The sequence below is a fragment of the Octopus bimaculoides genome, chromosome 6 (assembly GCF_046866305.1).
Source record: "Octopus bimaculoides isolate indiv1 chromosome 6, ASM4686630v1, whole genome shotgun sequence".
Taxonomy (NCBI): domain Eukaryota; kingdom Metazoa; phylum Mollusca; class Cephalopoda; order Octopoda; family Octopodidae; genus Octopus; species Octopus bimaculoides.
Window position 1 is genome coordinate 65710698 of NC_142933.1, and position 24827 is coordinate 65735524.

The 24827-nt window shown below is 38.4% G+C and overlaps 1 protein-coding gene across 5 annotated transcripts in view; it reads right to left on the minus strand.

Moving 5' to 3' along the window:
- The window catches only part of LOC106882043 (uncharacterized), a 68455-nt gene that overhangs the window by 15706 nt on the left and 27922 nt on the right, over window positions 1–24827 (minus strand). The window lies entirely within an intron of this gene.

Genomic DNA, 24827 nt, shown 5'->3' on the forward strand with positions numbered 1-24827 from the left:
CTGCTGCCCACCCTTGATTCTACTTCTCCAGCTGTCCTCTCGTCACAGTTTCTCTGGCACAACACTCTCACTCTCCTTCTTTGCCCCCACTTCCATGACCCTCAATCTCTCTTTCCTTCAATGATCCTCTCCCTAAAGCCCCTTTATTGCTTCAATGACTTGAGAAATAATGGACGTATTTGATATAAACATGAATTAATAATAATAATAATAATGGTCTAGAGAAATATCAAACAACTTTGACATAGTTGTGAAATATTAGGTTTATATCTTATATGACTAATTCCAAAGTAATGAATATAAATGTCAAATATTTCATAGCTCATTACATCATCATTATCACTTTTTATTACAGCTTTTCCATGCTGGCATGGGTTGAACAGGACATCTTGAAGTATCAATTTACAACTGGATGACCAAGAGTTCAGCTTTCTAGAATGCATCATCATCATCTTACCTGATGCCAAAATTGTCAAAGAGGTAGACAACAGACTGACAGAAGCAAACAGTACAGTACAGTCAACAGACTGTACAAAGACATCTGGAGTCACAAACACCTGAGGAAAAACACAGAGATCAGTATGTACAGAACCATTGTACAGATCATCCTCTTGTATAGCTCTGAATCATGAATATCTACCATTACCACCTACAACTCCTTCCAACAGAGCTACATTTACATCATCCACTAATATATATTACCAACATATATAGCAGAAACCACAAGCACCAAGGCCATACTGTAAAGTCACAGCTCTGTTGTGGAGGACACACTTCCACAATGGAGAGCCATCACCTGCCCTAGATTGTATAGTGAACCCTGCACTGACCACTATGTTAGAGGAGCTCACAAGAAAAAGACACAAAGTTGCCCTGAACAAAACCCTTGGTGCATGTCACATTGAGCAATAGTTGTCCATTAATTGTGAAGTTTGAGGACATACCATCCCTAGTTTGACATCTCCTTCAAGAATGCCAGCAGGGCTGACTTTGAATTCAAAAGAAGACTGAGGAAGAAACATGACACAGCAGCACTGACTTCTGGATAGAATTTCACTTGCAGTTGCTAAGGCTTGGTCTGCATAACATTTATTAGTCTACACAACCACAAACGTGTCTACTATTAACATAGTCAACTTTTTCCTCTATTCATGGATTTACGTTTGCAAAGCAAAGCTATATATATACACACACACACACACACACACAAACGTTTATTTATACTTTTATTTAATTATTTTTGACCTTCAACTTCTTTCATTCATTTGACTGCAGTCATGCTGGAGCACCATCTCGAAGGATTTTAGTCAAACAAATCAACCCCAGGACTCATTTTTTTAAAGCATAGTACTTATTCTATTGGTCTCTTTTGCAGACCCACTAAGTTACAAGGATGTAAACACACTAACACTGGTTGTCAAGCAGTGGTGGTAGGACAAACACAAAGATAGACAGATATACACATAGATATATGCATACATGTGCATGTGTGTGCATGTGTGTGTGTATATGTATGTGTATATATATATATATATATATATATATATATGCACATGTGTATATATATACATACATACACACATCAGCATCATTTAATGTCTGTTGTCCATGCTGGCATTGGTTGGACTGTTTGACCAGTGCTGGCAAGCTGCACCAGACTCCAGTCTGATTTGACATGGTTGCTATGGCTGGATGCCCTTCCTAATGCCAACCACTCTGAGAGTGTAATGGGTGCTTTTACATGCCACCAGCATGGGTGCCATTTGTGTGACACCAGTATCTTCCACAACTGCGATTTTACTTGGCTTGATGGGTCTTCTCAAGTACAACATAATGCCAAAGGTCTCAGTCATTGCCTCCATGAGGCCCAACCCTAGAAAGGAGCTCAGCCACTTTGCCTCCATGAGGCCCAACACTCAAAAGGTGCATTTTATGTGCCACTGGCATGGGTGCCAGTTATGTGACACCAACATCAGCCACAACTATGATTTCACTTAGCTTGATGGGTCTTCTCAAGCACAGCACATTGCCAATGGTCACGGTCACTAGTCATTGCCTCTGTGAGGCCCAAAGTTCAAAGATCATGCTTCACCACCTCATCCCATGTCTTCCTGGGTCTACCTCTACCCCAGGTTTCCTCCACAGGTAGAGATCAGTACTTCTTTACACAGCTGTCCTCATCTATATGTATCACATGACCATACCAGCGCAGTCGTCTCTCATGCACACCACATCTGATGCCTCTTGTGACCAACTTCTCGCTCAAGATGCTTACACTCTGTCGAACATGCACATTCACATTATACATCCAATGAAGTATACTGGCTTCATTTCTCAAGTCTGTGCCTGTCCTCAGCTGTCACAGCCCATGTTTCACTGCCATATAGTATAGCTGTTCACACACAGGCATCATGCAATCTGCCTTTCATTCTGAGAGAGAGGCCCTTTGTTGCCAGTAGAGGTAGGAGCTCTCTGAACTTTGCCCAGCCTAATCTTATCCTCACAGCTACACTCTCAGAGCATCCACCTCCACTACTAAATTGGTCACTTAGATAACGGAAGCTATCTACTACCTCTAGATTACCCCACTGGCATTTGATGGAGTCTATTTTCTGTACATTTTTGGTGTTTATTGTACCTGTGCATATTCTACATACAAAATCTATTTTCTCTGTTAACCTTCCTCTGATATTGCTGCACCTCTTATGTGTCCAAAGCTTATACTGGGTCCATCTTACGGAGTTTCTACCTACACCTTTTCCACAGATTGAGCAGGTCCATCTACCTGGAGGGATTTGTGATTTATCTGCCTTTCTACTTCCTAAGATTTTGGTCTTTGCTTGGTTAACTCTAAGGCGCTTTGATTGTAGACGTTGCTTCCATACTTGGAACTTCTTTTCTAGTTCTGGTAGGGATTCAGCTAATAAGAACAAGGTCATCAGCATAGAGGAGCTCCCAGGGGCAGCCTGTCTTAAATTCCTGTTATTGCCTGGAGGACTACAATGAACAAAAGGGGACTGAGGACCAATCCTAAGTGAACCCCTACTTGTACCCTGAATTTTTTGCTGTACTCGTTGCCAACCTTCACTGTACTGGCAGTGTCCTTGTACATGACTTGTACAGCTCTCGCCAACCACTCATCCATCCCTAGTTTCCACATTGACCACCAGATAAGGGATTGGGGGACCCTGTTAAAGGCTTTCTCCAAGTCAACAAAAGCCAAGTACAGAGGTTTATCTTTGGCTAGGTATTTCTCCTGCAGCTGCCTTGCCAGAAATGTAGTATCAATAGTGCTTCTCCCTGGCACAAAAGCAAACTGCATCTCATCGAGACTAACTTTCCCTAATTAGTTGGGCTATGACCCTCTCCATGATCTTCATTACCTGATCCAACAACTTGATATCTTTGTAATTATTTCTATCTAAGGCATCACCTTTACCTTTGTAGCAGTTGACTATGGTGCTGGTACACCAGTCATTGGGTATGACTTACAATACAGGTGACTAGACCATAACCCACACTGCCAGATATTTTAAGCATCTTAGCGGTGATTCCTGATGAGCCAGGGGCTGTTTTCCCTTAATCGCTTTATTTACCAAGTACTGCTAATTCAGGTAGCTGGTCCCTCAACTGGATCAATACTTGGCAGACTATCCTCCTCCCATTCATTCTCCACTTTCAGCAGTCTTTCATAATGGCATTTCCAAGCCTCTTTCTTTGCAGAATTGTTAAATGCAAGTGCACCATTATCCATGTGGACACATTTCTCTCCTACGATGTCACAATTTTCTCATACAGTCTTGCAATCCAAAACGCTTCAGTTCTTTGGTCCTCATGTCACTGAACATAGGCAAACTACTTCTCCCAGAAGAGTTTATACCTATGTGTCTTGCTTGTGAGGAATCTGGCTGAAGCTCCTTTCCACCTTACTTCTTGGATGCAACATACATCAACACGCCTTTGTTCAAGTATCTCAACAATCTCACTAGACTACCTATCAATGTGCCCTCATTGACAGTACAAACTCTGAAAACTAGGAAAGGAACGTGGGAGGGAACATGGGAAAGAGAGATGGCATTCAACACCTGAAAAGAAGGTTTCAATGATCATTTGATAACAGACATATCACATCAGTTGTTCACACTTAAACCTACCATCATTCAAACATGTTAAAATTGTTACCCCTATTGGGGGGTGAGTGTAATGTAAGCATTGTAAATATAAATGTTATTAGTATTGTAAATATAAGCATTACAGCTGCAAATATAAATAGGTCAATGTTTAAATTAAGTAAGTAAATGAGCTGCTATTGGTTAGTCCATTATACAGAGAGAAAGAGGTAGGTGGTTTGTTAATTTACTAAGTAACACATTTCCTTTTAATGCATGCAGTAGTGTAGATAATTGGTGGTGGTGGTGGTGGGGAGGGACGGACAGAGGTATACAAGTCTTCTGGTACAGAAGCGAAGCAGGGCCCTGTAAGGGTCTCCGGTATAAGAGATTTCAATTATAGGTGATGGGGGCAGGAATGGGTGGGTGTATTGCTGACAAGCAATGGCCAGCTTTGCCTCAGAAAACAGAAATAGCAGTAAGAAGACACTAGTGAGACAGACAGACAGAGACTTGAAAGACTTTATCACTGGGGGAAAACATTACAAGAACGAGAAATACACAATTTGTAAACATTTGAGAATGTTTACAAATTTTAGAGAGAGAGAGATCACTGAGGAAATCATGGCAAAGTATGGGAACACATGAGTTATGAAACAGGGAGAGAATATTGCAAGGATTTAAAGAATTACGATTTTTGAGAGTTATTTAAAGAATGACAGAGATACCCGGCATTGCTCGTGTTACATGCAATTGAAGGATGAGACTTCTCTTATATTTTCTGTAAGGAACTGGAATACATATGATTCGAATTTCATCAAAATTGCACATGAGCGTTCTTTCCTTCTTTACACACCCTAAAAAATTGTAATCATGAGACACGTATCCCATACTATTGATCTTTATGCGCATATTCCAAAATTTCAGTCTTCTGGAACCTGTAAAAAGGATTTTGCTCCTGAAAAATAGAGCTCATGGAGCTCTAAAATGTGAGAATGAAGGCCCCTATTGGGGGTGGGTGTGTTAATGTCAACCAGAGAAGTTGAATTGTTGGGAATGTTTTTTACTTGGGTTTTATAGTATACCTGTATATATGTGAGAGTATAGTTTCATTTTAATAGTTTCAGTATGAAATTGAAAGTATTAAAGTGAAAGTATGTGAAATTACAGTAGCAACATATTATTGTTTCACTTTTGACATGCAATACTGAAATGGTGGAATAGTTTCAGTGTTAAAGTGAAAGTGTCTGACATTACATTAGAGTGATGTTATTGTTTCACTTTTGACAAGTAATACTGAAATAGTGGAGGAGATATGATATTGCTGTGAGCTCGAACTATGCAAGAAGTTAAAAATTGTTTTGGCCTAAGATACTACATGGACCCTAAGTAAGGCATGTGTTAATTTGGAATGAAATTGGTTGCGTAGTTCTCGAGTTTTAGGGATTCACACAGACACACATTCTCATCTTTATATATCTGATATTTATGCGCATATTCGAAAATTCTAGTGTTACGGACCCTGTAAAAAGGATTTTGCTCCTGAAAAATGGAGCTCTTGGAGCTGAAAAATGTGGGAGTTAAGGCTCCAATTGGGGGTGGGGGTGTTAATGTCAACCAGAGAAGTTGAATTGTTGGGAATGTTTTTAACTTGGGTCTAATATGTATTGTTTGAATTTCTTTGAAATAGGAAATATATGTATGTTCACTGGGTTTGTAAAAGAGAGCAAAGCTACAGGAAACCAAAAGACGAATGATCACGATAATCAGTCAGCTACCCTAGCCTAGTCGTTACTACTCCCCAGTGTAGGATTCCTCACCATACAGGTGACAGGCACAGCTGTAAGATCTATAGCAATTGGAAGGGCATGACCCAATTGAAATAACAACGTGTGACGTTTGGAGTAAAGGGAAACAAAAGTGTCGCCTCTGGAGTTTGCAAATGACCACTATACTGATAGGTAACTGGGCAGAAAAAATTTGCAATCAATAAATGTCTTAGAACAACCAGTAACTCATCTGGGAAGGCCTTGAAATCAATGTTACCAAATGGGGACTATGTGTGACTCAGTGATAATAAAAAGACTGAAAGAGGGTCTGCAACAAAATAATTTTACTGAACACTTTGCAAGTGAATCAGTGGAGGCAAAGATGCATCTCATTTACTTGACAATTTATGCACCACATTGCAGAAATCACAATGTAAGTATATCTGAAATGATAGTCTTACACTATTGTACTGTTGAATTACAAATAATGTTCATCTATTATGTTCAGGTGACCCTATAGCTTCCAATAGTACAACTGTATTCGTCTTTGCTTAGGAAAAATGACTAAATTGTGGGTGTGAAGTCCCCATGAAGGGGTCTTTGTAACTTCTAAGAAGAAGAAATTTTAGAAATATTACTTTATTTGTGTGTAATATGTATGGTTAAAATTTCATCAACATCAAAAATATATGAATTTTCATGGGGGTATGGCCGTTATGCATAGAATATAATTTCCAAATTTCATTAAGATCCATTCAGTACTTTTGACGTAGTTTTGGATAAAAACACAAATGACTAATGTGTGTGTTTCTGTGCATGTGTGTGTGTGTGTATATATGTATAGATATCTGTATGCATGTATATATGTGTATATACGTGTACATATTACATGTACATCTATATATATATATATATATATATATATATACATCTGCACATATGTATACATATACATGTATGCATATAAATCTATATATATATTTGTCCCTAATATTATTATTATATATATATATATATATATATATATATACACATATGTATACATATACATGTATGCATATAAATCTATATATATATTTGTCCCTAATATTATTATTATATATATATATATATATATATATATATATATATACACATATACATATACATCTCTCTCTCTCTCTCTCTCTCTATATATATATATATATATATATATATATATATATATATATATATATATATATATATATATATATATATATATATAGATATCATTCCAGGGTGAAAAACCAGAGGTAGTCGATAGCTTCCGCTATCTAGGCGACCAAGTTAGTAGTGGGGGTGGGGGTGCTGAAAGTGTAGCTGCTAGAATAAGAATAGCCTGGGCAAAGTTTAGAGAGCTCTTACCCCTGCTGGCAACAAAGGGACTCTCACTCAGAGTAAAAGGCAGACTGTATGACACATGTGTACGAACAGCCATGCTACATGGCAGTGAAACATGGGCTGTAACTGCTGAGGACATACGTAGGCTCGCAAGGAATGAAGCCAGTATGCTCCGTTGGATGTGTAATGTCAATGTGAATACCTGTCAGAGTGTAAGTATCTTGAGAGAAAAGCTGAACATTAGAAGCATCAGTTGTGGTGTGCAAGAGAGACGATTGCGCTGGTATGGACATGTGGTGAGAATGGATGAGGATAGCTGCGTGAAACAGTGCCACACCCTAACAGTTGAGGGAACCCGTGGAAGAGGTAGGCCCAGGAAGACCTGGGCTGAGGTGGTGAGGCAAGACCTTTGTACATTGGGCCTCACCGAGGCGATGACTACTGACCGAGACCTTTGGAAATGTGCTGTGCGTGAGAAAACCCGGCAAGCCAAGTAAGATCGTTGCCAGTGCCCCTGGACTGGCTCTTGTGCGGGTGGCACATAAGATGCACCATTTTGAGCGTGGCCGTTGCCAGTACAGCCTGACTGGCTTCCGTAGGATTTTCGAGCGAGATCGTTGCCAGTGCCCCTGGACTGGCTTGTGCAGGTGGCACAAAAAAGACACCATTTCGAGCGTGGCCGTTGCCAGTATCGCCTGACTGGCCTTCGTGCAGGTGACACGTAAAAGCACCTACTACACTCTCTGAGTGGTTGGCGTTAGGAAGGGCATCCAGCTGTAGAAACTCTGCCAAATTTAGATTGGAACCTGGTGTTGCCATCCGGTTTCACCAGTCCTCAGTCAAGTCGTCCAACCCATGCTAGCATGGAAAGCGGACGTTAAACGATGATGATGATGATGATGATGATATATATATATATACATACAAGTATATGGATACATTTGTGCAGATATATATATGCATGAATGTATGTATATATTTATGTATGCCTGTATATATGTGAGAGTATAGTTTCACTGTAGTAGATTCAGTATGAAAATGAAAGCATTAAAGTAAAAGTATCTGTCATAACAGTATCGAAATGTGATTGTTTCAGTTTTGATTCTGAAATAGTGGAAAAGTTTCATTTTTAAAGTGAAAGTATTTGACATGAGTGTTTTTGTTTCACTTTTGACACGTAATACTTAAATAGTGGAGGAGATATTATGTTGTTGTGAGCTCGAACTATGCAAGAAGTTAAAAATTTCTTTTGACTAAAACACAACCTAAGTAAAGCATGTGTAAAATTTGAATGAAATTGGTTGTGTAGTTCTGGAGTTTTAGGGATTCACACAGACACACACACATATTCTCATTTATTTATATATATATATATATATATATAGATTAAAGAATTACAAGTTTCAAAAGTTATTTGAATCTAAGTACAGCATGTTAGTATTACGAGTTAGATGAGTGAACGATGAGCGATTAAAAACTAGAGAAATTTCTTTATAAAGTTATATCTATTTATATATATACAGGGTGCATAAGGTATTTGCGAACATATCTTTTGGGGATCATTGTTGCATTTTTCATTCACTCGTATAATCTTTGTTTCAGAAAATAATAATGGCAGACCCTCGGCTTACTCAAGAAATGAAGAGACATGCTGTTATTGCGGTTATAAAGGCTGAGCATAGCGATTTTAAAATATCTTCATTTTTAAAAGTTGCTAAATCTTTCATCTACAAAGATTGTAAGGAGCTAGAGACTGAAGATGGAAATGTATCACCAGTATCAAAGCATAAAAAGCATTCTAAATGCTCTGAAATCATCAGAACACCTGAACTTATCCAGCAAGTTCAACAATCCCAGAAAGTCCATGAGGTCAATTGCAAAAGATCTCCATGCGTCAAAAGGAACAGTCAGAAATGTTGTCCACGAAGACATCAGATATAAGTCTTATATGATGAGGAAAGGTCAATTTGTCAGAAAAAGCAAAAGGAAATCACTACATCAGATCTAAAAGGTTCTTAAACAAACTGAAAAATCCAGCAGAAGATTTGATTTGGTTTTTCTCAATCTAGAAAAACTTCGACGAAGATCAAAAAGTGAACAGAAGAAATGACGGATGGTTATGTGCAGACCCTTCTGAAGTTCCAAGTGTTATGCATACAAAATTTCCTGCAACAGTCATGGTTTTAGGGGTTGTCAGCCATGAAGGACATGTGATGCCTCCCTATTTCTTTCCACAAGGCCTTAGAGTTAACTTTGCCACCTACATTGAGGTCCTGGAAACAATTGGTTAGAGAGTGTATGCAATAGAAGGCCATATGTGTTTCAGTAAAACTCTGCACTATCACACATGGCTCTAATAACACAGGAATGGATGGTTGAAAGTTTTCATGATCACATAACCCCTAACATTTGGCCTCCTAATACCCCAGATCTCAATCCATTGGATTATTACATGTGGAGCATTGTTGAGAGAGAGATCAATGAACATGCCCATAACACCAAAGATTCTTTGAAAGCTGCCTTAGTCAGTGTAGTGCCGAAAATGAACCAGGACCACTTGATTCGAGCATGTAGACGATTTAGATCTCATATAAAAGCAGTTGTTGAAGCTGAAGGTGGCTTTATTGAATAAAGCCACCTTATAGAAAAGAAGCTTTATTTTTATCCTCAAAGCATTTTTTGATAAATAAAGTTATTTGTTATTATTTATCTGTTTTTTTTATAAACATAAATGTGTCCTCAAATATCTTACATACCATGTATATATAAGTTTTATATATATATGATGGGCTTCTTTCAGTTTCCATCTACCAAATCCACTTGCAAGCCTTTGGTCAGCCCAAGGTTATAGTAGAAGACACTTGCCCAAGGTGCCATGCAGTGGGACTGAACCTGGGACCATGTGGCTGGGAAGCAACCTTCTTGCCACAGCCATTCCTGCACCTGCCTAAATACCAATCTTGAGAAATTAGGCTTTTCAAAACCAGAAAGGAGAAAACTAATTCAAAGACTACAAATCCAATCCATCACTGGAACTGCAAAAATCTGCGGATCTTTCCAGACGCTTATCATTTAAATATATATGAGCATGTCTAGATATGCAACTATATGCATGAGAATACATACATAAGGCAAAACAAACAAATCCACACATATACATACATACATACATACAAACAAAAATACCTTGTTGTTGATGTCGAAATTCCAATGAAGGAGCCTTGGATCTAGGTTAGAAACCAGCTCTTTCTCTATTGGCAAGAAATCTTGAAATAAACATACACACATATATATATACATATAAATATATGCATTTATATATATATATATATATATATATATATATATATATATATATATATATATATATATACATACACACACACACACACACACACACATATATATATTTTGGGTTATCCCATAAATAATGCAGTTTTTTTATACTTTTATTTTTCAAAATTAAGATAACATTCTTTCAATCAAAAATATACTCTACTTCATTTTCTACAATGCTCTTCCATCTACCTAGTAGACTTGCAAGGCCTCTCTTCCAAAATTCACTTGTCCATGACAAAAAATACTCCTCCAGTACTGTTCTGACCTCATCTACAGAATTTATATATTTTTTCCATCCAAATAATTTTGAAAACTGTGGAATAAATTATAATTAGATGGGGCATGTCTGGTGAATCTGGTGGGTGGGGCACTGTTTCCCATTCTAACTGCTCCAGCCTTTGGAATATCATCCTCGATGTATGTGGCCAAGCATTATCCAGATGGAAGAACACCTTGCAGTAGATCTCCATTGTTATCGTTTGGTTTGGGTTTAAAAGTTCAAAGTGGACTAAACCTTTCATATCCTACCAAACAAGTAACAACACCTTACATGGGTGAAGACCTTCTTTAGTCTGAGGTGCCAGTGTTTCTCCTTTTGCAACTCATTGTCTTTGGCACTTGACATTTTTATAGAGAACCCACTTCTCGTCACCAGTCACTATTTGGTCCAAAAAAGGTTCATTTGTGAGACATGACAGCAAAGAAGAACACACATTCACTTTCTGTGCTTGATTAGACTCGGAAAGTTTGTGAAGAAACTACTGACCCAATTTGCGGACTTTTCTGATGGCACGCAGGTGTTAATGAATGGTTGAATGACCAAATCCAAGCTTCTCGGCTAGTTCCTCAACAGTTATGATGGGATTTTATTCCACCAGGGTTTACAGGACATTCTTATCAAGCTCTACAGATCTTCCAGGACAAGGTTCATCTTCTAGGCTGTAGTTTCCGGCTTGGAATTTCTGGAACCACCGTTGACACTGGCTTATGTTTATTGTCCGATCCCCATATACTGTATTAGGATTCCTCGCACTTTCTGCTATTTTGTTGCCTTTACTGAACTCATGAAGTGAAATATGCCAAATATGCTCCTTTTTCACTTCCATTATAGCTTTAAAATCGAACTGCACTCTTCAAAACTTGCATTGAGAATAAGTACAAGGTAAAATTACTACCTGCTTTTATAGCAGGTTGATGTAGGTTGTTTATCCTATCCACCACCCCACTGACTTTTAGTTCATGAAATTGAAACATCTGCATTATTTATGGGATGACGCAATTTTGTAGACATCTTACTAAAACCTCTCTTAAAAGTACATACAGAGTTTTAGTGAAGATGATTTGGATTTACTTAATCACTTACCAAACACAGAGTCAAAATACAATTATTCTCTCTTTTGACATTATTACATCATACACTAATATTCCCCATGACCATGGAATCAATGTTAGAAAATACTAGCTGGATACATATTGAATTACCAGACTGCATTTAAAAGCTTAATTATTAAGGGTCAGAGATTCATATTACAAAATAATTGCTTTGTATTCGATGTCTCAGTGTACCATCAAATATCAGGGACTGGGATGGGAACCAAAGTTTCCCCCACATATGCCAACATGAGAAAATTTACAAAGAATTTACTTAAATATTTAGAGATGCATTCTACACATATTCAAATGAAAACGAGAAAAGATACCTATATGACTGTTTAATTCTATGGCAACAAGATCTAAATAAACTTATGAAATTTAAGAATCTAATAAATAATCCCTTCTATTATAGGCACAAGTTTTCTTGAAGGAGGCTAGTAATATCGACCCCAAAACTCAACTAGTTCTTATTTCATTGACCTTGAACGGATGAAGAGCAATATCATAAATAATATAAACAACAATATCCAGTTCACAAAGGAATTTAGTTAGAAAGAACTATCATGAGCAATTAATATCATGAAGAAAAAAAGAAACAAACACAAAAAGGAAGGAAGGGAAAAAAAGCAATGTTATGACAAATGTCAAACTGAAAATCTTAGAAACTTAGAAAATCTACTCAAATCAACACTCCCAATCTGGGACTCTTTCAACTTTCCCAGTTTGGTTGGCATTACTTATGGTGGTTTACAAGAGAGCACAACATGAGATAATTTCTATGAACTACAACATAAGGAACACTAACACAACACTGAGCATTTCAGATACACATGTATTTACATGTGTGCACATATTCAAACAATCAATATCATTTAAAGTTCCAAACTTAACATTACTTATCATTTAAAAACCATAATCTATCTCATAAATTCCTTACTGAATACCCTTAGTATTATAATCTGCAACAATTTTACTGCTTGATATATATTTTCATTATTGTAGCTACTTTTCACATTTTCCTTTGATGAGCTCTCAATGAGGAAAACAGGTTGGAATGCAAAGTAAAGATCTAATATATCTAATGAAATATGTCTGTTTTTCATCCTTTAATTTAAAAATAAATATGATGACAGATATGATGTTATAGTGCATTTTCATCTATTTTTTATCGACACACACTCATATATATCATACAAGTTCCATCCATGTTCAGTAATTTCTTTTTATACAACTGTTTCATCAATAGGCATCATGTGGCCATATGAGAACAGATTTCCCTCTTGCACACAATATGATTCCTCTTATGCCCAATCTTTTCCTCAACACATTCCCACCTTGGTGGACATGCACAATGTTGCACATTGAACAAAGCATATTAGCTTCCTTCCTTTCTAGTCTTACACATGTCCTCATCATTCAGGGACCATGCCTCACTACCATGTGTCACTGTTGTTCATACATACACAAACCTCATATACTCTGTCTTTCTCTCTGAGAGAAAGGCCTTTTGTTACTGACTGACATAATAATTATGAACTTTTTACATTCTGTTCTTATTCTAGGAAACACACTTTCAGAACATCCTTCTCTGCTGTTAATTAGTTTACCCAGGAAGCAAAAACTATCTAGTTCTAGGAAACTTCCTTGGCTTCTGAGAAAATTTATTTCCTGTATGTTCTTAGTATTGCTCCTGTGCATCTGCCACACACAAAGTTTACCTTTTCTGTTAACCTTCCTGTGATCTTACTGCACCCCTTGTGTATCCCTAGCTTGCACTAAGTGCACCATATGGAAGTTCTACATACAAAAATCCAACATATTGAGCAGAACTATTTTCCTGAAAGGGGAAAATCTTGTTTGTTTTCCTGCTGAGTTAGCTTTAAGACCCTTTAATTCCAGGTTTTGCTTCCACACCGGGAATTCTGTTTCTAATTCTACTATGGATTCTGCTATAGGAACAAGGTCATCAGTCTAGAGTAGTTCCCAAAGACAACCAGTTTGAAATTCATCTGTTATAATCTGGAGGACTACAATGAATATAAGGAAACTGAGAGCCAAGCCCTGGTGAACTACTTGTACACTAAATTCATTGCTGTATCTATTGCTAACTCTCATCTTACTGACAGCACATTATTTGTATGACTCTCACAAGCCATTCATCTACCCCTAGTTTCTTCAGCAGTCACCAGATCACAGAGCAAAGGACCCTGTCAAAAGCTTTCACTAGATTGATGAAACAAAGCTTACTCTAAGCTAAATATTTCTCTAGCAATTATCTTACAAAAAAGATAGCACTGGTAGTACTTCTCCATGATATAAAAGATCAAATGGCATCTCATCTAGGTTAAATCTCTTCCTAATTGATTAGGCTATGACTCTTTCTGTAACTTTCATGACCTGATCCAGTAGTTTTATACCTCTGTAATTACATCTATCTAAGGCATATCTTATATACTTGTAACAGTTGGCAATAATGCTACTACACTAATCATTGGAAATGACACCTTCCTGTACAAATTGATTAACTCTATGGGTAAATAAACTATATCCTACTCCACCAGATATTTTAAGCATCCCAACAGTGATTCCTGGTATGCCAGAGGTTTTCCTTGCCTCCATTGCATTGCTTTATTTATCTTACTAATGCCAACTAGAATAGCTGGGTCCTCTGTTAGGTCCATGTTGAGAAGACCCATTTTCTCCCATGCTTTCTCCATATTCAATAGCCTTTCATAGTAGCACTCCCATGCCTCTTTCTCTTCAGAATCACTAAGTATAAGTATACCATTATCCACCCACAGCTTGATTCTTTCTGCCTCAATGTTTTGCAATCCAATAAAACTCATACCTCTGATCCTCACACAGTAGAATATTGGCCTCACCTGTTCTGTTTCTCCCCTTGCTAAATATGTCCCCTAGCTTTTCTTCTAGCTAGCTAGTGTAATTCTTTGCTACCCCCATTCTTCCAATCCTTCCAAGCAAGTCTCTTCAATTTTATGATTCTGTCTACTTCACGGTTCCACCATATCACCATTGGTCTGGCTGGAACTTTTCTCTAACCAGATTTAGTCTGTTGCCCTCAATAGAGTGTTCCAAAGGAACCACCAGCTCTTCTGTACATTACACATCTCTATCTCATCCTCACCAAATGTTTCAAGTAGTAATTCTCTAAATTTCAGATTGTTCACTATATATTTAGACCTTCATCACTTCCTTTTGCTGGAGCCTGGTACAGCTCTCTGACTTACTAACTCCAGTGAAACTGTCTAAGCTATGCCAACATGGAAAATGGATGTTAAATGATGATGATATCATCAAGTCATTCGCATTACAGAACTCCAAGTCTTGCACATATCTAAATATTTCAGGTATTATTGCTCAATGAATTACCATATCACCCAAATTCCCAAATTCACAGAGCCAAAAATCCCATACATACACAAAACACAACCTACTGGGGTACACAGAGATATATTGCTATTCCTATCAAGGATAATTAGCAATGTTAATTGGCTACATACACTGTAGATACACATCATATATATAATGCTATATATATATATATATATATAAATAATAAATGAGTATATGCATATATACGTACAGGTATGTGCATACCTACATCTACCTGTATATATAGGAGGTGCATATCTGGGTACAGGACATTGCAAACAAAACGTAGACAAGAAAACAATAATAACCAGAGTACAGAAAACACACAAGCCACATAGAGAACATTTTCCTTCATCAGCTACCCCGGTTTTAACACCGGCGTTTTGAAGAGTTGGGTAGGACGCATCGTTAAAACAGCTCTTCCCATGGACCGCAAATTAAATTTGTATACACAAATTAAACCTGTGCCATGGAGGAATGTAGTGGCGGACAAAAAACAAGACAGGAAAACAAACAGAAAAGGCTATACGGCCAGACGGGAAAAATTATGTATATATGAACGCTGTGTATATACATACACACACACACACACATATATATATATATGACAGGTTCTCTCAGTTTCTGTCTACCAAATCCATTCACAAGGCTTTGGTTGCCCCAAGGCTTTGGTTGCCCCAAGGCTTTGGTTGCCCCAAGGCTATAGAAGACATCTGCCCAAAGAGTCACAGTAGGACTGAACTCAGAACCATGTGGTTGGGAAGCAAGTTTCTTACCACACAGCCATATATATATATATATATATATATATATATATATATATATATATATATATATATATATATATATATATGATGGACTCTCCTATTGAAGACAACATATGAGCATTCAGCTTTTGCCAAATGACCTGCACAAGTGATTTGTTTATAGTGATCAAATGTATGTGTTGTACATTAGCTCGCTCTCTCTCTCCATCAAATTAACATTGTCTGAACAGGTGCATGGTGTACCACACGTCAGTGAGATGAAGTGTTTTGCTCAAGAATACAACACACTACCTGGTCTAGGAATTGAAATCACAATCTTGCAATCATGAGTGCAACACACCAACCACTAAGTCATGTGCTCATGCATACATTATATATATATATATATACACATACAAACACGCAAACATATAGAAATAAATTACATATACACACACATGAACACATGTATTTAAATATATTTATGAGCATACAGCCTGGATGGAAAAGAAAGGTATGAAAATAACACTGGAGGTTGGGAGAAAGTGAAATGGGAAGGAAAAATACAGAAGTCAATATTGTTCCCTCTCCAATCAAGTAATAAATATCAATATATATCAATATATATATATATATAAAAAAATCCAATTTTTATTTTTTTCCTTAGTGAAAGTTTTATGGGTGAAAAAAATCATTGGGGTAGGAGTGAAATTTCCAAGGCTTCGACCTCACCCCACCCCATTTTTTGGACTCCAAAAAGGGTTTTATAGCACATTAGGAGGTCACAGGAATTCATTCAAAGAAAAAAAAAATTTCCAATGATTCCTGGATGGGGGTGTCCCCCCTCACCCTAGCCCCCTTTTTTCCGAACCAAAATAAGGGATTTGCAGCATATTAGGTCAGGGTACTTGATTCCACGCAAAAAATCTGAGTTTTTTTTTTCTTTTTCTTAGTGAAAGTCGTGTGGGTGTTAATCTAAAAATTTACTATGTTTTTCTTTCTCACCTTTGCTAGACAGGTGACTTAACTCATTTAACTCATATAAGCAAACTTACGAATTTCACTTACATGGAAATTGGTAGAAGTTATGGTTGAAAATCGATTTTTACCACTATTCGCGGGTGCCTCAGGGAAAATAAGTTGACAAAAACACAGCCATGATCGTGACCAATGTCCTAAAATTGGAGCGACATGCGTGCTAATTTGTGGACATGCATAAATTACATTCACGTACACACATACATATCCTGCCTTTCATAGATAAATAGATAAATAAGTGATTTAAAATAGATACATTTTAATTGTTGTGTGAGAAAGTATATATAATCTGATTATAAAATATAGCGTCTTTCAAAAACATCCTAAATTTGAAAACTATATCTCATGTTTAAGGAAAAAAAACATTTTACGTTTTTATTTTTGATGAATGCTGTCACTTACTCTCTCTCCCTCACACACACACTTTCACTTTGCTATGGCAAGAAGGGGACTTAACTCATGTAAGCAAACTTTGAAATTGGTAGAAGTTATGGCTGAAAATCAATTTTTACCACTATCCGCGGGTGCCTCGGGTAAAATAAGACAAAACCCAGCTAAGATCGTCACGAATGTCCTCCTAAAATGGGAGAGACATGCGTGCTAATTTGTAGACGTGCATAAATTGCATTCACACACACATCCTGCCTTTTGTAGATATACAGATTATATATATATAATTATATATATATAATTATATATATATATACATATATATATAATTTGAACATTCGGCCTTACCAAGACAATGACTAGTGACCGGGACCTTTGGAGACATGCTGTGCTTGAGAAGACCCGACAAGCCAAGTGAGACCATAGCCCATGGTCTATGCCAGTGGGCGTAACCAACCCATTTATGAATACTCCTCATTCATTGGACAATAAACCTTGCTTGTGAAGACCTATTGAGGCAAGTGAAATCAAAATTGCTGACATGGCCGATGACAGTACCACCTGATTGGTACTCATGCTAGTGGAACATTAAAAGCACATCAGAACATGGGGTGTAACCAGGCCACTTATGAGTATCCCCCTTTCATTGGAGAATGAACTTTGCTTGTGAAGACCTATTGAGACAAGTGTAAACAAGCCAAAATCACTGGCGTGGCCAATGACATTACCGCTTTATTGGCACTCATGCCAGTGGAACATTAAAAGCACATCTGAGCATGACCATTGCCAGGGCCACAGATTGGCTCCCGTGCTGGTGACACATGAAAAGCACTATTCAAGCATGATCATAACCAGCGTCGCTTTACCGGCATAGGTGCTGGTGGCACGTGAAAAGCAACATTCGAGCGTGGTCGTTTCCAGTGCTGCTGGACCGGCTCCCATGCAGGTAGCACGTAAAAACACCTTTTGAGCATGGTCGTTGCCAGAACCACCTGACTGGCCCTCGTGCCAGTGCACGTAAAAAACACCCACTGCACTCTTGGAGTGTGGCGTTAGGAAGGGCATCCAGCTGTAGAAACTTTGCCAGACCAGATTGGTCCTGGTGCAGTCAAACCATCCAACCCATGCCAGCATTGAAAGCGGACGTTAAACGATGATGATGATGATGATATGGGAGAAATTACAATAAACACCAGTTTCTATCATTTGTTCTTACACACATTTCACCACGGTGGTTGTTTGCAACTCTGCAGTGGATGTTTAATCATAACAGATCATCTGAGAATGCATTATGTTAAAGAGAAGTGATGTCATTAGTTTTCTGCAACAATGCATTAAAGTGTTCCCTGGCAATCTGTTGTAGCTAAGCATCCAATAGCACTTGGAAAATCCAATGCAGAGTTCCAAACCATAATGGAACAAATGATGTAAACTTGTATCTATCCTAATTTCTCCAAAATTTGCTCTGTATATCATAACTAGTAATACTAGTAAGTGTAGAAGGACATGCAAAGACTAGAAAGAAATGAAGCTAGCATGCTGCTCTGGACATACAACATCAGTGTGTATGTCCAACAAATTGCAAATGTATTGAGAGAAAAACTGCGTGTAAGAGGCATTAGGTGTAGGGTGCAAGAGAGAAAAAAACTATGCTACTATGGTCATGTGATGTATGTGGATGAGAACAGCTGTATAACGTGCTGATTACTAAACATAGATGGATCACATGGAAGAGAAAGACCAAGGAAGGTGTGGAATAAAGTAGTGACATCCAGCCTCATGTTGTTGAGCCACATGGAACAAATGACAAAGGACCATGATGAATGGTGCTTTACTGTGCTCAAAAAGACCCATCCATCTCAACAAAAATGAGGTCCTAAAAGCATATTGTCAATGTTATGCACCTCCACCCATGCTATATCTATCAGGCCTTCCTAGCAACTCAGTTTTGTAACACCCATCCATCCCTCACTCCTCTAATTACAGCACTATTTATCAGCTGCTGTAATTATATAACAGCAGAACTAGCCATATTCCTTCTCTCTTTTTGTGCTACCAGTAATCCCTCTTCTTGGAACCACTTCCCCTGTCACCACACTTCCACCATCATCCTTTACCAATGTATGTCCACCGATTGCACCTTTCCTTTGAAAACCCTCTCATATCTGTCATTAGTGCCCCTTTTTATAACTCACTTTATCCATCTCTATGTACCTATAACCTCTGTCACTGTGCATCTTCCCTCTACCCACACTTCACCTCATCCCCCTATTTTTCATCTATCTATAATTTTATAACATTATTGTTTTCCACCCAACCTTTTTTTATGTATTACTATCTACCACCTCCTCCTCCATAACACACTATAACATTCTCCCAAACTGAGACTTGCAATTTTCCACACCATCCATGTTCATCATCCACTGCTTTCACTTTTATCCCCAACTCTATTGTGTTGCTTCCTATTCACACTCTCACAAACCTACCTACCCACCCAACCTTCCTTGAATCTCTGCCCCTATTCACTCTCTAATCACCTTCTCCCCTATCCTTTCTCCCTTTCCTCCTGGAGTGCCCATATATCTCCTCTACAAGTAGACACTTGTTCCTATCCTTCCTTCCTACATTAGCCTCTCTACACCCGGCCTAAAACCACCTCCCTCCATACTGCACCTCCACTCAGCCAAAATGTTTTGTCTTGCAAATTGCTTGGTGATCTCAGTAGTGCTGGTGTCACAAAATATGTGCCCAGTACATTCTGTAAAATGCTTGGCATTAGGAAGGGCAACCAACCATAGAAACCTAGGCAAGGCAGATAATGGAGAGCAACACTGTCCTCAGGAGAGTCAAATCCTGTTACACTGTCCAACTCATGCTGGCATGGAATACAGGCATTAAATGATGATGATAAATAAATACACTCTCATAGATAAAATTGGCACGGCCTTGGGATAAGCTCAGCAACCACCTGTATTCAAATATTCCCTACTTATACCCATGCTAGCATGGAAGGTGGACGTTAAGCAATGATGATTATTTATATATATATAATGTAGATAGGGTTATAATTCAATTGGTGTCCTTTTGAAACACATCTGCTTATTCCAGTACTTCAATGTTGTATATCAATGTGATATTTTTGTGAGATATGCATGAGTTGAAAAATACTGGAAAATATTCTTTGCAGAATAATTACATATCAAAAGAGGAGATGGAAAGAATGTTTTGGTATTATTCAGTCACTATTAAACACGTTTCATTTGTTAAAAGTTACAAAATGGTACATATAAGAAAAACAAGTAAGGTATCTCCTATTAGAAATTCTTCACACAGAGAATGAAGGATTTCTAATAGAATATCTTACATTTCTCCTACAGGTATAATTTTGTAACTTCTATTAACAAATGAAACACGTTTAATAGTGAACAAATAATACCAAAAATGTTTTCCAATCTCCTGTTTTAATATATCCTATATATATAGATAATTTTTTTGTTTAGGAACAATGGATTATCTATAACTTTTGATAGGAACATTAGGATCACTAATGTTTTAGTTGTACTCTAGACCTTAGCACAGAATAAAACTACAAGCCTAACAAAAACCTCCAATATGCGAATAGAAATTCAAACTATTCAAGAGTGGTTATTAAGTCTATTATCAAAAGCGTATCTACTGGGATATCTAGACTATCAGCAGTAGCAAGATTGTTATGCAGAATGCCCAATACTACAATGAAGCCTTTGTGGGGGCAGGTTATACAGAGTCTCCTATATGCCTGAGGTAAGCAGAGCCATATGCTCCACTCGTCACCACTCCAAACCACTGAAACCCACATGTAATGGATGCAGGTGAATATTACATAATAGTGGAATGGATAGCCAGACCATTAGTAAGATGAAAAATATGAATAATATAACCAATCAACAAGCCATAAACAACACCAGTACTAAACAACCATTTTCATTAGCTTAGTTTGTTTTTCCCACCTTCTTCCCCATGATGTACCTAAATCCTTTCACATTAAACCCTAATACCTTGAAATTTTAACACTAATCCATGACATCCTGACTCTTTCACATAAACCCACTTTAACTTATTCCGACATATGGTGACTAATCTCATATGCTCCCAGCTCTATCTTCTATCTGACAGTAATCATTTGATCATTCACACCATATGGGTCTATCATTAACCTCTCTATAGGAATATTTTCAATCCCACACATAAGTATTGTTCCTAACATACTGCAACCTGATATTTTTTCATAATGTATTTTCTCATATTTTTCTGATATTTATCTTGTTTCTTTCTATATTTTACAGTATTGTTTTTATATTTTCTAGCAGTTAACATCTTAATATCTATTTTAATTTTAATATTCGTGGATATTTTAATATTTGATTCATATTTCTTTTCCTGGCTTTTCCAGGAAAACCCCCCAGCCTATCAGGGATCACTGCTAAGATGCTTAAAATATCTGGTGGTGTGGGCTATGGCCTAGTCACCCGCATTGTAAACCAGGTAGTTCATGATGGAGTCATGCCCAATGACTGGCACAGCAGCACCATAGTCAACTGCTACAAGGGTAAAGGTGATGCTCTAGATAGAAATAACTACAGGGGTATCAAGATGTTGGATCAGGTAATGAAGGTCACTGAGAGGGTCATAGCCCAACTAATTAGGGAGAGAATCTGCCTAGATGAGATGCAGTTCGGTTTTGTGCCAGGTAGAAGCACCACTGATGCTGTACTCCTGGTTCGACAACTGCAGGAGAAATACCTAGCTATACTTAGCTTTTGTGGACTTGGAGAAAGCCTTTGACAGGGTCCCCCGATCCCTTATCTAGTGGGCGATGCGGAAACAGGGGATAGACGAAAGGTTAATAAGGGCCATACAGGCCCTATACAGAGAGGCCATTAGTAAGGTTAGGATCAGCAATGAGTATAGTGAAGAATTCCAGGTAGAAGTAGGGGTCCACTAAGGATCAGCCCTCTGTCCCCTTTTATTCATCATAGTCCTCCAGGCAATAACAGAGGAATTCAAGATGAGTTGCTCCTGGGAGCTCCTCTATGGTGATGACCTGGCCCTCATAGCAGAATCACTACCAGAACTAGAGAAGAAATTTCAGGTGTAGAAGCAAGGTTTAGAATCAAAAGGCCTTAGAGCCAATGTAGCAAAGACCTAAGTTCTAGTAAGTAGGAAGGTGAACACATCACACACATACTCAGGTAGGTGGCCCTGCTCAATCTGTAGAAAAGGTGTAGGTAGAAACTCTATAAGATGTACCCAGTGTAAGCTATGAACATATAAGAAGTGCAGCAACATCAAAGGAAAATTAACCGGGAAGATAGCTTTCATGTGCGGCCGATGCACAGGGGCAATAAACACCACAGATGCTCAGAAAACAGATTCCGTCACACTCCAGAAGGAGAAACTAGAAGTAGTTGATAGCTTTTGCTACCTAGGTAACCAAGTTAGTAGTTGGGGTGGATGCTCTGAGAGTTTTACCACGATAATAAGAATAGCCTGGGCAAAATTTAGAAAGCTTCTTCCCCTGCTGGTGACAAAGGGCCTCTCACTCAGAGTGAAAGGTAGATTGTATGATGCATGTGTGTGAACTGCCATGCTTCACGGCAGTGAAACCTAGTCCATGACTGTAGAGGACATGCATAGGCTTGAAAGAAATGAAGCTAGCATGATCTGCTGGATGTGTAATGTCAGTGTGCACACATGACAGAGTGTAAGCGGCCTGAGAGAAATGTTGAACATAAGAAGGATCGGATGTGGTGTGCAAGAGAGACGTTTGCGCTGGTATGGTCATGTACTAAGGATGGATGAGGAGAGCTGTGTGAAGAAGTGCCACTTCCAAACAGTTGATGGAATCCGGGGTAGAGGTAGACCCAGGAAGACATGGAATGAGGTGGTCAAGCATGACCTTCGAACGTTGAGCTTCACAGAGGCAATGACAAACGACAGAGACCTCTGGAGATATGCTGTGACTGCGAAGCACAACTCTCCTTGCACACCTGATGATCTCTGGTGGGATCCAAACCCGGTGCTTTTCCAGTGGGCAAGCCACCAATGGCTTTGCTCAGTTCTTCAGCAGTTGACAGTGTGTCCAGCCCCTCCATGACAGGTAGGTGTTCCACGGTGTCTAGCACGCTGTCTGAGATGTTTGCCTCAGCATAGAGTTTGGAATGATGTTCTCCCTCATCTCCTTAGCTGCTCTCTTTTACCCCTGATGGCTTTCTCTATTCTAGGTTTGAGTGAAGCTATCTTGCTTTGGGTTGGTCCAATGGCTTTCTTGATATCCTCATACATTCCGTGAATGCTGTATCAAACAACAGTTCAATATCTTCACATAATTGTAACCAGTAGTCATTTGCACAGAATCTCACTGTCTTCTGCATGTTGTTCCTTAATGATCTCAATACTTGCAGCATTGCCCTAATGGGTTGGTGTTTGTGCTTCGGCATGGCTGTGCACTTCTCCTCCATGGGCAAAATGAGTTTTTTCACACTTGCCTCAAACCAGTCTTTATGTCATTTTCCTCCTCCTCTCCAAAACATGAGAGACTCCTCCTGCAAGACAGGAGAGACTGCAATATTGTCACCTTCTATAAGAACAAGAGTGGTAAAAGCAACTGCAACAATTACCAAGGCATGTCGTTGTTAAGCATCGTCAGGAAAGTCTTTGCCTGCATGGTCCTAAACAGACTACAGAAAATCACTGAGAGGGTAGACTCTGAACCTTAATGTGGTTCCAGTTCAGAACACTCCACCATCAACATGATCTCTCTTCAACAGCTACAAAATAAGTATGAAGAGCAAAGGCAACCACTCACCGTCACCTTCACTGACCTCACAAAGGCTTTTGACCTAGTTAGTAGAGATGGCCTGTTCAAAATCCTAGCCAAGACTGGCTATCCTCCAAGACTCCTCAGGATTGTCCAGTCATTTTATGTGGATATGAAAAGTATCATTCAGTTTGATGGCTCTTCTTCAGAGGCATTCAACATATGTAGCGACATGAAGTAAGGCTGCGCTTGCCCCCATCCTGTTTAGCATCTTCTTCAGAGCCATGCTGAAACACACATTTGGATCATCAACTGATGGTGACTACCTTCACACCAGATCAGACAGTAAACTGTTTAGTCTGTCAAGGCTGGAAGCAAAATCCAGGGTTCATCAGATACTCATCAGAGAAATGCTGTTTGTGGACGACACTGCACTGACAGCACACTCTGAGAAGCAAATGCAGCACCATGCGGACAAACTCTCAAAAGCCAGACTATCAGTTTGAAG